This window comes from Vulpes lagopus, chromosome 16 (assembly GCF_018345385.1).
Source record: "Vulpes lagopus strain Blue_001 chromosome 16, ASM1834538v1, whole genome shotgun sequence".
NCBI lineage: Eukaryota > Metazoa > Chordata > Mammalia > Carnivora > Canidae > Vulpes > Vulpes lagopus.
The window spans coordinates 20,734,647-20,744,834 of record NC_054839.1 but is presented as its reverse complement, the minus strand read 5'-3'; the positions used below and the strand labels follow the sequence as shown (position 1 = coordinate 20,744,834).

The 10,188-nt window shown below is 36.5% G+C and overlaps 1 non-coding gene across 1 annotated transcript; it reads right to left on the bottom strand.

Annotated features, from left to right (window-relative positions):
- Positions 1-601: 601 nt before the first annotated feature.
- LOC121477210 lies at positions 602-709 on the bottom strand. Its single transcript, XR_005984139.1, has one exon. It is a non-coding gene; the product is annotated as a U6 spliceosomal RNA (small nuclear RNA).
- Between the last annotated feature and the right edge of the window lie 9,479 nt (positions 710-10,188).

Below are 10,188 nucleotides of genomic sequence, written 5' to 3'. Positions count from 1 at the left end.
TATTACTTTGTTTGTAGGTATGTTACGTTTATCTATACCTGGAGCCACCTTGTGTCAGTCTCGACCTGACACTGTATGTTAGCAGACAATTTTTCCTCTTGCCGTCCCTACCAAGACTTTCCATTTCCCAGTTCCCAAACATGTAATCAGATCCCACTACCCACACTAAGTGTATTTTATTTTACTGTAAGTCTTTATTCAAAACTCAAGAAAACATTTGCCACAAAAATTTCCAAAATTTATAGTATAATTTTTAAAAAGTTTTTGATTTTGATTTCAGTATAGTTAACATACAATGTTATATTAGTTTCAGGTGTACAATATAGTGATTCAACAGTTCTGTACACTCCTCAGTGCTCATCAGTTAAGTATCCCCTTTAATCCCTATCACCTGTTTCACCCATTCCCCCCCACCACCACCACCACCAAACTCCTCTCTGGTAACCATCAGTTTGTTCTCTAGAATTAAAAGTCCGTTTCTTGGTCTGTCTTTCTCTCTCTTTCCCCCCACCCTCCTTTGCTGGTTTACTGTATTTCTTAAATTCCACATGAGTGAAATCATATGGTATTTGTCCTTCTCTGACTTATTCCACTTAGCATTATACACTAAAGACACAGAACACAATTTGCATGTCATCCTTGTGCAGGGGCCATGCTATTCTTCTCTTTATTATTCCAATCTTAGTATATGTACTGCTGAAGTGAGCACTGTAATTGTTCTTTAAATAAACAAAAATACATATGTCTTTATTCAAAACATTTTTCACAAAAAATTCCAAAAATTGTAATATCCTATGAATTCATGTGTGGTCCAAGTAAAGATCAGTGAAAGTTCATGTATCCACTTCATGCCTTTATATATCTCGATTCATTCTAATTCTATAAAGCTGTCTTTATGGCTCACCCAACCCATATCTAGAATCACTCATGTTCTGCAATGGCTATTTATTTTTTGCAGTCAATTTACAATGAAGTAACTCCTCAGCACTTCCTTATATTAGAAATCTGAATCTTCTCGTGCTTTGAAAGTGCTTTCTTCCTACAAGATGTAGCAGCTGTTTGGAGAGATTCTTAGGCCATGCAGCATGTCAGAGGGTAGAGGAATAATCCTGGGCATCGTTTTCTCAATTTTCCTGGCAATGGACAAGTGACCATGGCCTTGCATGTTTTCTCCCTCTTCCATTTCCCTCGCAGTGATCTCCTCACCTGTCACAGGATCTCTGCCCCTGACATGCAATATCTAGTGAACATCAGATGCTGAGGAAAGAGCATGTTTTCAATTTTGGCTGTCAGCAAGCACATTAAGGAAAGAAAACAGTGACAGCACAGGAAAAAATCTGGCATTTTATTTGTCCTTTTTTTTCTTATGTTCTCGTATGAAGTCATTAAATCTTTGTCAGGGGAAATGTTATCACTACTCACACAAGAGATACACGTCAAAAGGGTGTGAACAGATTAAATAATTATTTCTGAGAAAAAGTGCATCACTGTCAACCATAGTGCTAAAAGTTAACTCTGCGATGCATATATTTAGTTGTGTCTAATGCTTAATGATGTTTTTCTGCGGAAAAAAAAATCACTCATGAGAATGTTTCATTCCTTTATTTTTTATTTTTATTTTATTTAAACTCAATATGCCAACATATAATATAACACCCAGTGCTCATCTTGTCACATGCCCTCTTTAATGCCCAACACCTACTTGTTTCATTCCTTTATTTTCTGAAGACTGGCCACCTATCCTCTTCTGATCTTCATTGAACATCACACACTCAGAGGCTATGGTGTAAGGCAGACATCTACTCTTAAAGTCCCATTAGAACTTTAATTCAGCAGAGGCTTCCCAAACGAGAAGAGAAGGCACTGAATTAAATAGATTGATGAGTGGAGAATGGGCTTTTCTACTCCTGGATCAAGTAGACATACAGAGTGGCTCTTCCACCCACCATCACCACACACTACACCTATATGTGTTGAATGAGACTTGTGAATGAGAAAAACAATTTTAAAGAAGAGTATTATTCACTAGGAAATTTAACACACATCATGACAATGAGCTGTCTTTGAGATTTAATTTCATAACCTGCTTCCTGTCAAGATTTAAATAACACTGAAATTTTCAACCTACTTTTAAGAGGATGATTACTTATAGCTAATGTGTATTCATAGAATGCAGAAGCATAAATAAATATGTGTGTTTTTAAAAATATTTAATTATAATGTTTATCTAGTCTTCTATCTTTTAAGGGAACTGTCAATATCTTACCTGGCAAAATGTTAATGTCCTATGTTGAAGTGATTGATCCTACTACATTGTATACAAAATTAAATATATATCCCTGTATATTCTTCAGCAGAAATTGATCCGAACAGTCTTTCCCAGCTCTTCTTTCAATACTCTCTTACATTCCTGACATTTCTACAAAGCTGGACTATTTGTCATTCCTTAAATGTGTCCTGTATTTTCAATCTCATTTGAAATTTTCCTTAGGTTCTTTACTATGCCAAAAGAGTGTTTCCTGTCTCCTTTATTTTATCTCAGTTTTGAAGCTTACTTAAAATTTGTTTTCAAAATATCTTTCGGACAGAAGACTTCTGGAATCATGGCTTAGGGGACTCTGTGGATTCTTGCCCCAGTGAAATAATATTAACAGGTGAAAATCAGAAAAATAAATAAATAGATGAGCAATGGAACCATTTAAAATCTCTGCAAATTGGCCAAAGGGTATGCAACAAATGAAGAAGCATATATTGAAGAAAATCTATTAAATCTTATAAAACTGAGTCTATAGCATTTGAGCCATGTCCCTCACTCTCACCAACAAGATGGAAACCACATTCTAAATGGGTGACCAAGAATGTCTTCCCACAGATTCCACCTAGGGCAGCAGCATCTCCTCAGAGGAGACAAGGTACAGCATTTCTCATCTCCCAACTCAGCGTTTCAGGGATTCCTTTCTTCCATGCAGCCCTCACTTATAGAACAAAGCCTCTGCAGTAGATATAGCAGTCCAAGAAAAGAGAGGTCCCAATCACCCTCCCTTCAGTTCATTTGTATGGTGGAGTTTCCATACCTAAAAAGTGAGCCTCTAGCAGAGACTACTGCTCCTGACCAGCTCACTGCTCACAAAGCAAGAACATCACTCTGAGACAAGAGGGTGCCTGTCACGACACCCAGCTCTGGAGTAGGAGCTGAGAGATGTTTCCCAAGGAGAAATGCAGGCCATAATTAAAGAGATGTGTGAAGCTATTCCCAAGTGCCTTGACTTTGGGCAAGTTCTACCCTAAGGATTCTCTCAAAGCAGTGGCAAGTGATTGAGAGGCCGGTAGTTCCTTGTTAGCAAAGCTAAGAAGAGCCTACTAATTTAGCAGGAAGAACCAGGGGAAAAAACAGCAAAAATGGCCCTCCTTGATTCAGAACAAGGCTGAAAGACTGCCCGCAAAAATAGCCAATTCTGCAAATATTGGTATACAGTAACTCATGTTAACATGACTTAGGGAAATAACTAAATATTTTCACCAAGTTATTCATCATTTTCTGGATTTCCCTAAAATTATAATTGCATAATTTCTGTTTCCTTCGAATCTATAAATCTTTACTTAGAAAAGACAATATAATACAGGTTTTATGTGTCCTAAAATAAACCAACAGAAGAAAATGCTTTTACAGACACATTAGACATGATAAAAAAATATTTAAAAATATCTAGGATATATGAGGAGAACATTAAAAAACAAAAAAATCATAAATCTAAAGTAAGTAAACCTTTGAAATATAGACATGGAATATGATAAAATAATTTAAGTTGAAAGAACATGTATAAATTATAATTACTATGTGTAATTAAATTATGTTTGTTTTTTGAGTTATATAAATGAAATAGGTGGACTTACTATTTGTACTTTAAGGTTTATACATTGAAATCATGACTCATAGGGGTGACTAGGTGGTTCAGTCGGTTAGGCATCTGCCTTCGGCTCAGGTCATGATGGATCCCAGGGTCTTGGGATCAAACCCCATCAAGCTCCCATTTCAGCAGGGAGCCTGCTTCTCCTCTAACCCCTGCTCATGCTCTGTCTCTTGCTATCTCTCTCTCTTTCTCAAATAAATAAATAAAATCTTCAAAAAAATCATGACTCACAGAAGTTTTAGTTTTCTGGTTTGCTTGTATTTTTAACACTGAAGGAAATATTCCCCTGGAGAAGTGATGATAATCACATGGGTGTACTATATTTAGCAAGGCGTTATATAATGCTTTTCATCTGACATAAAACATCTGGAGACACAAATCAGCAAAGCCTTCTGTTTCTTACTTTAGATAATTGTATATAAATCTTCATTCATATAGCTTCTGCTTATTATTGGATAGAAAATGTAAATCAAATTGTGTGAAGAATGAGATGTGAATCTGAAAAAGATAGTAAAATAAGAATATTTTAAGGATTCTGAAAATATTTGGGAATGCACTAAATATACTACTTTTTAGATTTAACAATTCTTGTCAGTCATGAAACAAATTAAATTTGAAAAAATAGCAATATATGGAATTGTAACACAAGGTCCCCCAGGCATAGGGTAACAGGCTTTGCCAAGTCTGTATCACAAAGGGCTGGTGCACCAATTCTCCACAACCTAGTGCTAAGCAGCCTATACCTCTCCCATTGGCAAGGCTTATCCTGTTAAAAGAAGAAGACATAAAGAGCAAAGGTCCCAGTACAGAAATTCAAACCTACACTGAGCCAACAAAGACCTGAATGTACCATTCCTGTAGTAGTTCCCTATGCTGCACAGTTTCAGAAATCTAATGACTTAAAACAGTATTCATGCATAATGTCTTAATTTCCATTTGTCAAAAGACTGGGCACTGCTTAGCTGTATTTTCTTTTTTTTTTTTCTTTTTTTTTGTATATATTTTTTATTGGAGTTCGATATGCCAACATACAGCATAACACCCAGTGATCATCCTGTCAAATGCCCCCTCAGTGCCCATCACCCAGTCACCCCAACCCCCTGCCCACCTCCTTTTCTACCACCCCTTGTTCATTTGATAGAGTTAGGAGTCTCTCATGTTCTGTCTCCCTCACTGATATTTCCCACTCCTTTTCTCTCCTTTATTCCTTTCACTATTTTTATACTCCCCAAATGAATGAGACCATATAATGTTCTTCTCTGATTGACTTATTTCACTCAGCATAATACCCTTCAGTTCCATCCACGTTGAAGCAAATGGTTGGGTGTTTGTCGTGACCAATGGCTGAGTAATATTCCATTCTATACATAGACCACATCTTCTTTATCCATTCATCTTTCGATGGACACCGAGGCTCCTTCCACAGTTTGGCTACTGTGGACATTGCTGCTATAAACATTGCAGTGGAGGTGTCCTGCCGGTTCACTGCATCTATATCTTTGGGGTAAATCCCCAGCAGTGCATTTGCTGGGTCAGTCATAGGGCAGTCTATTTTTAACTCTGTGAGGAACCTCCACACAGTTATCCAGAGTGGCTGGACCAGTTCACATTCCCACCAACAGTTCAAGTGGGTTCCCCTTTCTCCACATCCTCTCCAACATTTGTTTCCTGTCTTATTAATTTTCCCCATTCTCACTGGTGTGAGGTGGTATCTCATTGTGGTTTTGATTTGTGTTTCCCTGATGGCAAGTGATGCAGAGCATTTTCTCATGTGCATGTTGGCCATGTCTATGTCTTCCTCTGAAATTTCTGTTCATGTCTTTTGCACATTTCATAATTGGATTGTTTGCTTCTTTGCTGTTGAGTTTAATAAGGGAAACCAAAAGCAAAAATGAATTATTGGGACTTAATAAGCTAAAAAGATTCTGCACAGCGAAAGCAATAGTCAAGAAAACTAAAAGACAACCTACAGAATGGGAAAATTATTTGCAAATGACCTATCAGATAAAGGGCTAGTTTCCAAGATCTATAAAGAGCTTAGCTGTATTTTCTGCTCAAGATCTTCCACCTCTTCTATCAAGATGTCAGTTGGGCTACATTCTTATCTGGAGGCTTAGTCATGGAAAAACCCACTTCTACTCTCTCTCAAGTTGCTGGCTGAATTCATTTCCTTGTGCTTCAACTCCTTAAGACTGGGCATCTCCATAGGCAATTTACAGCATGCCATTTGCTTCTTCAGGGCCTGTAGGAGCCCATGCCCTCCTTATTTTTTGTTTGTTTGTTTGTTTTGTTTTTTTTCCATGCCCTCTTTAAAGGGCTTTCATCTAATTAAGTCAGGTCCACCCAGAACTGCCTTTTGGTTAATTTAAAGTCAACTAATGTGGACCTTAACTGCATCTAAAAATCCTGTCATGTTTTTCATAGAACATAGAACATAATCACTGGAGTAACATTTTAGTGTAATCACAGATTCCACCCAAACTCAAGAGGAGGGGATTATACAGAGTATGAACACAAGTGGGGAAGAATCTTGGGGTTCATCTTTTTTTTTAAAAGAGTTTGTTTATTCATTCATTCATTCATTCATTCATTCATGAGAGAGAGTGAGAGAGAGAGGCAGAGACACAGACGGAGAAACATTCTCCATCTAGAGAGCCCAGTGCAGGACTCCATCCAGGTCTCTGGAATCAGGCCCTGAGCTGAAGGCAGACACTCAACCACTGAGCCACCCAGGGGTCCCACTTAGTGTTTGTCTTAAAGGTCAGCCTGCTTGTATGATTTTCTGTAGTATGATAGGAAGATTAGGAGCAGCCAGGCCTTCTCTCATTTGCTGACTTTTAGTTATCGTGTCTCCCTTCTGCAGTAAAACATATTTATTAGCCTATTCATTGTGGAATTCAAGTAGAATCCTGACTTATGCATGCCAAATAGAGAGTTATATTGACTCCATATTGTATGGCAAGTTGACACCCTGCCCAACTGGATGGTTCACAGTATCTTCCCATTTTGTTTAAAGAGGGGCATATGTGTGTGCACGCAAGCATGTGTGTGTATTTGTGTACTGAGAAAAATAACGTTTCCAGTAATCTCAACTCATTCCATCTGCTTTATAGATTGAAAAGTTATTATGGTATAGCAATATAGATTGTAATCACTTGAATCTGATGGCTTGCAAGGCTGCTCCACTACTTAATAGTGGGCATTATAGGATAATTTGCTCACCTTCTCTATGTGTTTTTATTTTCTATGAAAAATGGAGATATAGAGTACATTGCTCATATGGTGGTAGTGATAAAAGATTGAGTTAATGTTAGTGTAAATGTGAATACTGACATATTTCCACATTTCCTGAAATGGTATTCAAAAAATCTGGAGAGAATAACTCCGGGGAGAGAATACCTCCATAGTTAACCAGGTCATTTCAAACAAGAATCTGGAAGTTAAATGAACATAATAAACATGGCATCCGCGAACAGAGCTGAAAGAATGTTTTTAGACTTTCATTTAGATGGATTTCTACTGTGATCATAAATAAACATGAACCGAAGAAATACCTGAAGCATAACCAAATTTTAAGATTCAGTTCGTAGATATTAAAAAATAATGATAAATCTCACACATTTTCAATAAATTCATCAGATAAATTTATTTTAGCTCACACAGGATCTTAGCTTAAAATTGGTTGTAAGGGACATATAAAAATCTCAATCATACTCTAACGAGACTTGAAGTCAAAAGTATCTACTCTGTGTAGATGCTACCTAGGACCTGGGAATTTAAAGATATAATTAACATCTTTTTGCAGTAACTACTAATAGGACATATTTGATGGTTACTTTATGATCTATGTTGTGTTTTTCACATATATCTCTGATTAGTCATACTCCATAATATTTGAGTAATATAATATCATGTCACTTATTCAAAAGAGATTCAACCTCAGTCGAGTTCCAAAATATTCAAAATAAATAAATAAAGGCATTCCAGCTGCCACTTAAACCATGTCCTATGACTCCGAATCATTTGCATTTACCCTATACCACACTGCCTATAATATTCTACTCAGTTAAAAGAGTCACCCTGATACGTTAATTCAAGCAAGGTATTCTTGTTCATAATAGTTGAATACACTACTCCCCACAGCAATGTTTGATATTTGGTAGAAGTTATATCCCTAAAGAATGAACACTAATAATAGTGCATACCCTAGTAAATTGCATGCTTTCCTTTTTTAAAAAGATGAAACATAAAAATCCAAACTGTTTCAGCGAAATTAAATGATCACAAATGCAGTCTTGAGCTTTTTTCCCAGGCATCAGAATATTTGTTAACCCAGACTTTGATCTTGATTCAAAATGCCATTTTACCATGTTTCTTGACTCCTCATTGATACATTTTACCTAATTTGTAAGTTATTTTATTAAATAAAACATGTTTATTTTTTCCTGTAATAATACGATGCTTAGGAGAAGCAAACTGCAGCTGTACAAGCACCTTTAATCACAGAGCCTCATGTATTCATGTTCGATGCAATTTTATGTTATGGAAGACAGTTCCGTGTGAGATTAGCAGCAATATATCTTCATTAAAGGTTGTTGAGGAAAATACAATGATTTCAAATTTGTAAGCATATTGTTAGGCCAGAAAGAAAAGCAGTAAAGCATACTAACTTGTTTTGTTATGGATGCATGAAACTTTGTAATCAGAAGAGGAAAATAATGCTTGGCTTCTTTTAAACAGTTAAGAGAGTTAAATACAAAAGTGATTTTTAGATCTCTTGTGTTTTAATTAGTGTTCAAGCTATTACCAGAGAGTTTTAATAATGTTTTTAAAATTTTGGATTTTTCACTGAGTGATTTTAATGAACTATTTTTCATAAAAACTACCCAAAGTGTCTTTCAAAATGTTATCACAGTTTCTTATAAATATTTTGAATTTTATTTAATAGGCCAGCCAGACTACTCAGATAGGAGTCATATTTCAACCTAGAAATGCTTTGATATTTCCCAGTCATTTTGTAAGCCATATTTTTTCCATGTACACATTCACAGTTCAGTCCTTAATTCTCCTTAGACTAAAATTGTCTTCAACCTCCAATAATGTAATGTAATACTGGTACTTGCACCTCTACTAATGCTAATGCTACTGTTATCACTACTACCAATAGTAATGGCAATAATAACAATAACAAGAGATATTTCCATTCTTTCCATATATCATAGGCCACGATATATGCCCATATACATTTCACAGGCAATAATGGACTTCATATTTATAATATGTTGTGTATTAGTCCTAATCATATCAATCATTTTTTATATACAGGGAATTGTAATCACCTACATTCATACAGGCAATGAATGTATTTATGCAGTCTTTCAGAGAGTCTGGATTTTTCAGCAGAGTTAGGATGGTTTTACTTATTCTTGGAATATTATGATAGAAATCACCTGTTTAAGTGCTGGTATGCTTTCCTCTTTCATTATTTGCATATTCCCCTTTCAGAACTTAGATTTCTGATCCGTTTGGGATCTAGCTTTGTATACAGTGTGACATGTGTATCCAACTGTACCTTCTTTCCCAAATAATCATCCAGGGAGGTCCACATCATATATTTTTAGTTCATCATTTCTCCATGAATTTGCGATGCCACTTTTAGCCTATATGAAATTTCTGTATGAAAGACCATATACCTAAATTTTCTATTATGTTCCAATGTACACTCATATTCCAGCAATTAATTATTTAAAATATAGAAGTCTTTTACTAAAGTTTACCAGCTGATAAATCTTACATGAATGAGGGTTCAATCAGAGAAGCAGACTTTTTTTTTTACAGAAATTTGTGTGTAACTGTGGGAGATGAGTGAAAAGACTCTGTCTTTTGCCTTTTGATTTGATGCTGAATCATAAAGCATGAAGAGGAAGCAGTCAAGAAGGGAAGGTGGTGGAAAGTGGAGAAGAGCAGAGACCCACTGCAACACACCTTAAGTAGATGGAAACTGTGTTTGTCTTATCACCTCCAGATTCGATGACACCGGTGTCCTCCAGGAAGCTTGGCAGACTTCAGCATGGACCTGAATCTGCCCAGCTGCACAGTTGGGGAAGGTACAAGAGCTTCTGGGAAGCTGCTGCCCCATGCCAGTGGCATGAGGTGAGCCAGCAATAAGTACCAACACGTGTGAGATGAAAGAGCACCTGGTGCTTCTTCACCGGCTTTCTGGTTATGAAAAGGATGCAGATGTTGCTTCACTTTCGCCTCCCAAATCATACACAGC